Source organism: Austrofundulus limnaeus, unplaced genomic scaffold, assembly GCF_001266775.1.
Source record: "Austrofundulus limnaeus strain Quisiro unplaced genomic scaffold, Austrofundulus_limnaeus-1.0 Scaffold148, whole genome shotgun sequence".
NCBI classification, from domain to species: domain Eukaryota; kingdom Metazoa; phylum Chordata; class Actinopteri; order Cyprinodontiformes; family Rivulidae; genus Austrofundulus; species Austrofundulus limnaeus.
In genome coordinates this window covers 1,040,018-1,047,573 of record NW_013952550.1, presented here as the reverse complement: position 1 = coordinate 1,047,573, position 7,556 = coordinate 1,040,018, and the positions used below count along the sequence as shown (strand labels likewise).

General features: G+C 39.1%; 1 protein-coding gene across 1 annotated transcript in view; it reads left to right on the top strand.

The window, feature by feature from the left end:
• Positions 1-1,926: 1,926 nt before the first annotated feature.
• Positions 1,927-7,556, top strand: part of znf1035 (zinc finger protein 1035) — a 32,725-nt gene continuing 27,095 nt past the window's right edge. Inside the window, exon 1 of the mRNA XM_014016612.1 lies at positions 1,927-2,230. The gene's annotated coding sequence lies outside the window, so the exon portion shown is untranslated. The remainder of the gene's footprint in view (positions 2,231-7,556) is intronic.

Here is a 7,556-nt window from a genome sequence, read left to right as displayed (position 1 = left end):
TGCCTAAAAGACTGCATATAATGCAGTAGCATACACAGATTGGCTATGATGGGGCTCAGGGGGGCTTCAAAGCTCTGGAGAGGACTCCAGTGCCCTCTGAGTCACCATTGAAAGCAAACTGCAGTGCCTTTATGATCATTAGCACAAATTTGAAGTAGTTAAATGCTTTGAATGGTATACACTTATTTGGGTTGTCATCTTCTCATTCTTGGATAAAAACAATGATTTGGGATCATGGATGCACCAGCTGGAACTGTATGGTTACATGAAATTAAACGTGTTTAAGATCCTGTTCTCCTTTACAGCCAGTAGTAGGCTTGGGCATCTTTTTCTTTTCTCCCCTTTGTATGCTCTCTCAGAGACCTGGTTTGTACACATGTCTACACTGCTGAAGGGTGTACCAGCAACAGAAATGGTGGCTGAGCACAAAATGGACGACTGCAACTTAACTCTTTCAATGCCAGGGACACTGAAAGGAGTCTGCAGGCTGGTCTTGGTGCCCAAATGACTGCAGATACTGCCGTAGCACAACATGGCCGTGCCAGTGCTCAGGGGGGGACACTTAACACACTGGAGCACACTCCAGTGCACTCTGAGTCACACCATAAAAGCATACTGCAGTGCCCTTGGTTAGTCCTAGGAGTATTCGTAGTGTAAAAGGACATTATTAAATGGTTTAGATATATGTAAAAAATATATTTTCATTCTTTGGAGGTATAAGCAATGATGTGGGACAATGGGTGCACTAGCAAGAACCATATATATGATTACTGATTGTTAAAAACCTGAAGGCTCTTGCTCTCCCTTTCCTTTCAGCTGGTAGTAGGCTTGGGATTTTTTTCCCCCTTTTCTTCCTTTTGTGTGTGGTTTTTGTGAGGGGGTGGGGGGGACCTAGTTCTGGCACATGTCTACTCTGCTGAAGGGGTTTTCAGTGTACCAGCAATGGAAATAGAGGTGCCATTTTATGGCGAGTCTTGCACACAAAATGGATGTGTGCAACTTAACCCTTTAAATGCCAGGTACACTGAGAGGAGTCTGCAGACTGGTCTCGGTGCCCAAATGACTGATGATGCAGCAGCATACACAGAATGTCTATGACGGGGCTCGGGGGAGGCACCGAGGCTCTGGACAGGACTCCGGTGCTCTCTGAGTCACACCATTTAAAGCACACTGCAGTGCATTCGTGTTCATTAGCACAGTTCTGAAGCACATATTTAAACACGTGGTCTAGAATTGGTTGTCGTCTTCTCATTCTTAGCAGATCAAAACAATGATTTGGGACCATAAATGCATCAGCTAGAACTGTATGGTTACATGATATTAAACATATGTAAGCTCCAAACCTATTTCTGTCTGAAAGAGAAAACAGATCTTTTTTTTTTCTTTTTTTCCCCCCTTTTATATTTGCTCTGTGGCACCTACAGTTCTGGCACATGCCTACTGTGCTTGGGGGACTGAAGTGGACCAGCACAAGAAAAAGTGGTGCCATTTTATGGCAAGTCCTGCACACAAAATGGATGTGTGCAACTTAACCCTTTAAATGCCAGGTACACCCAGAGGAGGGAGCACGTTGGTCTTAGTGCACAAAAGACTGCAGACACTGCAGCAGCAGACACGGGGTGGTTATGAGAGTGTCCCAGGGAGGGCTCTGGAGCCCTGGGGAGGACTCCAATCATCGGTGGACTCACACCCCTCACCACAGACAACAGTGGCTGTGTGCCTCGGTTGTGACTAGGATCAGGGTTCGCTCGTCCGGAAGGACTCGTGCAACCGCCCCGGCAGGCAAAGACTGCGCCAGAGCACGAAGGGGGCAGGCTTTCTCTGAGTGTCTGCACCCTCCTCATTGGTTATAAGCAGATGCTTGTATATAAAGCACGTACAAGTTCCGTGTCACTGTCCATAAATACACAAATGCGCTTAATGGACACGGGTCTGTATAGCGTCTCATCCGGGGATTTACATGTTAAGTAATCGACGCCGTGCTGAAAAGCTCGCGAGACTTCCTGATTAACCATCCAATATCGGGTCTCGGTGCATGAAAAGTAAGGTAGAAAAAACGGTTTCCAGGAGGTTTACATTAAGAAGAAAGAAGACGTCGAGGACGGGGCAACCGATTTCCCTTGATGCTGACAAACAAAGCCAACGTGTAAGGTTACATCAAAGACCGATAATCCTCGAGAGAATATCCGGCGGCGAAGCACAAAAGAGCAACTCGGAGCGCTTTAATCTGGTAAGCACTCTTGATCAGTCGAAGCAGTTAGCTGTTATTGCTATGCTAGTTAGCATAATGCTAAGCATGAAGCTAGCCTCCTGTTAGGAGGTAAGATAGCGCAAGTGTAAAAAGATTTAACGCGTGGCTGGAGTCACTAAACGCACCGCAGCTGTATTTATGAGTGTTTTCGTGAGCTGATTGTGTCCCACTGTGTTTTTTTTTATCCGCTGTTTATGATGCAGCGGCCAAAACCACAGCATCAAACTGCATGTATTTGAGAAGGACAGACACACACAGCCATCAGGTATACACAGTGGGTTGATTACATCTGCTCATCTTTGCCTGCATTTTCACATAAAACAAGCCAGATGCGTTTTGTGTTGTATTATTTCTAAACGCAATAATATTTGTTGGTATATTACAAGCAGAAAATCTCAGTTGCCAGCGTTGGGTTTGATTAATTTTACATTTTTCTGTCCAATATTTAATGTCCAAATTGAACTTGTTTAATGAATAATTAGCTAAATGTTGCATTTCTATACAAATTTACAGTTTCTCTTTTGTAGTTGTTAACACAAATGTGTTTATAATCATTTCTTACTTGTCTAAAGTGTCTCATGCTGTGAAAAACTTACTGGAGAAAAGGAGACAAAGTGCAAACACTCCCTGCTAGTCTATGTCCCAGGATCCTGGACAGACCATACATTTGTCTTTGTGTAAAATGTTAGTTTTTACAGATTACACTGACAGTGAATAGTTTTTGTAATAAAGTAAATTTTATGTCATTTTGTTCTGGTGCTGGAACACTTAACCTGTTTTTTTGTTGGTTTTATTTTTTGTTTTTGTTTTTTCAGTCTGCAAGCTTGGCACCCACTAATTTATTTCTCAGGATCTCGTAGGAATGTTGCCGTGTCCTTTTGTTGTCCCATTTTTTGATAGTGGTTTAGAGGATATACACATAAGCCCTATAAAATGGTTATTATCTATGAAAAAGAATAAATTAGGGTTGGGCAATATTGGCAAAAAAATACTCACGATTAATTGTGGTATTTAGCCAAAAACGATTAATTTGACGATTAATTCTCTGGAGTTCCTGGACACCCTTATATCCTAGTCACATCACCAATTGTAGGAAAGATTTGCTCTTCATAAAAATCATTTCCAAACTGTGTCAAAATTACAGACTTCAGGCTGTACATCAAATTTTTAAATTGTGTTGATAGATAAATAAATTATAGAACTTTTTTTTAATGTTTGTCATATTTGAAGCGGAGAGGAGCATCGAGCAGCAGACTCTGCCTGGTGGCAGTAATTGTAGTAATCGTCATATGCCAAAAAATAATCGATTAAATGTTTTTCTGACGATTAATTGCACACGATACGATTATGCCCAAACCTAAAAAAATAATAATTCCGCTGCCTTTCATTACAATGTAATTTATTGGTGAATAAAGTGGCCACTGAGTCTAGAAGTGTGTTTTTTTTAAATGATGGAAAGTTAAATTAATGAGCGGAGTTTCACATTAGGTTAAATGTTAAACAGTTTCATTGAAGCAACAAGACCTTGTTGTTTACACCAGCTCTGTTACACCCAGTTCCATTTGTCTACAGTTGACATCTAAAGTTACATGCAAATATATCATTAATTTGTTGATGTGGCCAGGGATGTCCTGACGTCACATGGAGCTGGTTCTGGAACATGAGGGCTGTGTCTCAATTCAGGGGCTGGGTCCTCATAAGTGCACATTTGTCGGCCGCATACGTCATTGTTCCGCGCCGGACTGTCCCAATTCGAAGGCTCCTCATCATGCGGCCCAGGAATGCGTCCTACTTCCTGTCGAAATCCGAGGATGCATCCATGTATCCTTACCAGCCGAGGATGTCCCAGGATTCAATGCAGGGGCAGCAAAATAAACAGAGAAATGAAGACGTGGTGTTTTTATTTTTTTAACGTGTCGGCGCAGTTTGGAAATTCACCACGGACCGAAGGATTTGTTTTTTAAAAGTAAGTTTAGCAACTTAGCTGATGAAATTTATGCTGCAATAAGATGTTAAATAAAAGAAAATGCAACTACAAGTTACGAGAATAAAGGATTATAAGAATAAAATCATAACGTTACAAGAATAGTCATATTATGAGAATAAAAATCGTAATATTACGAGATTAAAGTCATACTTCAAGAAAAAAGTCTTAATATCCTAGCCTTTACGTGAAAAAGCATGCAGTCATCACTGCATTAAAATGAGGATGTTGTCAAGTTGTTCTTTATTGTTTATAAATAAATAGTTATCTTTTAGCACCCAAATATAAGTAGCAGGACATGGAAATTGTGCAAACGACTATATGATAAACTGAAGCTGTATTGTAATTAATAGATGCATTGACAGATTTAGTCGTCATGTAGTTAATTTGGAAGAAAGCATATTAATCTAACAGTGATCCAGGTCATCACGGACTACTTTATAAACACAGAGAAACACCTGGCTGTACACAGAAGGTATGAGGGGAAAAAATAACTTTATTTAATTCAGCAAACAAATAACAAAAAATAAATAAATAAAAAGAAAACCAAATAATAATAGAAACAAACAAATAGACAATGTTGTGTCAAAAAAACACGATCACAACATATTCAAATGAAAAGGAGCAGAAAGAATAAAATCTTATAACATTTGCCCCAATAAAAAATATGTATCTAAAAAACGTACAACATACAAATAATAAAACTCAACTTAATACACAATATAATTTAAAATAACAACTTCACAACAAAAATAMAAATATCAACCAAATCTTTGTTCATATCTCATTAAAAAACTTTTAAGCATTATACTAAATGAATAAATTGTTCCAGCATTCTTAAGGTCACCAAGCACTGACTTTATTCTCATAATATTACAACTTTATTCGCATATTATGACTTTATTTTCGTGATAATAATAAAAAATATGTGTTATGTCCTTTGTAGATACTGGAGCTAAACCTAAATTATTGTTTTCTTTATTTACGTTTACCTTTTTAACTGTGAATTTATTCTTCCAGTARAAAGACGTGTAAACACGTCCCGAAGCATTTTAAGTCTGACATGAAACTGATCACTATGGTAACGGGGGAGCACGTGGTCACACAAACCCACGTGAAGCCAACGTCAGGCGAAGGCTAGACCGTCTCATTTCGCAGCAGTTTTTAGCATCCTACCTGGCCCAGCAAGGATGTGGCCTACGTGGCCCAGCTATGAATTGAGACACAGCCAAGAATGCGCAGAAAGCACCAAAACAAAGAGGAAACTACAAAACTGGAGGAAAGCGATTCAGCTGACCCCGTCTTCATTGAATGCAAAGATTTGGGCTCATTTTGTTTTTTACTGAATGAGTCTGAGTTTGACACGAGCTTCACTGTGTGCAAAATGAAGATGAAGCACTTTAGGAACACGACAAATGGGCTCGCATTGACTTTTGAATGAAAAATTGATTTTGAATCGAGTCGTGGCCTCAAAAATCTGAATCGAATCAAATCGTGAGATAGTAAAAGATTCCCACCCCTAATAACCACGTCTTATCAACAGTCGTGCTCTGTTGCCTAATAATGGTCCACATCATGAGCTGTCCCTTTTCAGTTCATTCGAATTATCTCAAGTACACCAAAATATTTTTGCTAACTTATTTAATTAACGTTCTGTTTTCTAGCATTAGCATCATCATGAAAATAATAAATTTACTTGCTGTTATTTATTTTACTATTCCTTTCCATTATCAAATATCAATTTCCTCTTTCCAAAACAAAACTGACAGGCTGCATATCTGCATTTAAATGTTTCAAGCTTACCTGGTATGTTTTTTTTTTTTTTTAAGTCTGCGACAGATGTGCTGTAAGTGCCACATAGCAGGTAATCAGAGGATGTTACACATTGGCTTGCATCTGTGTCCACGGTTCTGTTGTCTTTGCAGAGTTGGATGGAGCCAAACTATTTGTATTTTTGTGTTGTCTCTGCAAGAAGATTTAACCCATTATTGTATTGTCCATTAGACACATAAATGCTGAGTTTGCGTAGACCACAGCAGTAAAAAGGTTTCCTATATTTAAACAGTTTTTAAAACTTTCAAACAAGTCATGATGTCACAGTCTCTGTGATGTCCTCAAAATGAGCAGTTACTGCCATTTTAATTCTACAAGAGACAAACATGACTTGAATGTTATATGGAGAGTTTAAAGTGGCGTATTAATAAGTATTATAATTTATATATAGCTATATCAGCTATATATCAGCTATATATAAAGTCGGCTGGATTTGTGGGTTTTTACATGTTAAAGCATGTAAAACCTTGAATCTTGATCCTACCCTATGGCATACTGTACGATACACAGGTGCTTGGCTGTGCTGTTTCTTTTTGCAGCAGATATGCATACGTTATAAAGATACAAAGAGATCAGTTCAGTAATGAGTAAATCACAGGATCTGGTCTTAAGGCAGGCCCTGAAAGGATGCAGAGGAGGAAAAAGAGACCGCCGTGGACGTGCTCATTGGTGGGAAGGTGTCAGTTGCAGCTGCAGCCACAAAGAATTTCTAACACTGTTGTCGCAGTTCAGTTTCATTTTTTAATTTCTTTTTGGTCATGCGAGTGCTAAAATCCACAGAAACTTTAGTAGTTCCTTCACAATAAAAGATTTAGTCTGCAGTGATTGAAAATTGCACAGTTAGAACCAGGCATTACTATGATGCACGTCAGCATTTTGAGAAAAATGCTAGCTTTCACATCTGATTGCAGCCGTACTGTCTTTGATTGATGTATTTGCTATGACAAAGGAAAAGCTGGTGAGACAGTTGCAGCAAAATCCAATCCACTGAATACTTGGATTCTGCACCAGATGATGGTAATAACATGCCAAATGTAACGACATTTGAGGCGGCTGTGGCTGAGTGGTTAGGGGAGTCTTCTTCCAATGCGAGAGTTGGCAGTTCAGTCAAACAGCGGGTAAAATAAGTATTGAACACGTCACCATTTTTCTCAGTAAACATATTACTAGAGGTGCTAATGACATGAAATTTTCACCAGATGTCGGTAACAACCCAAGTGATCCATACATACAAAGAAATCAAACCATAAATGTCCAGAAATGAAGTTATTTGTAATAATGTGGAATGGCACAGGGAAAAGGTATTGAACACATGAAGAAAGGGAGGTGTAAAAAGGCATGGAAAGCCAAGACACCAGCTGAACTCTCTCAGTAATTTGAAAGGAGACATATCATGCTAAATGCACCTTTTTTTGCATTTATAAACTATTTTTTGTGCAATTATAGTGTCTAGGAGTGTAGAAAACTTTACTTCTGTCCAGTTACTGC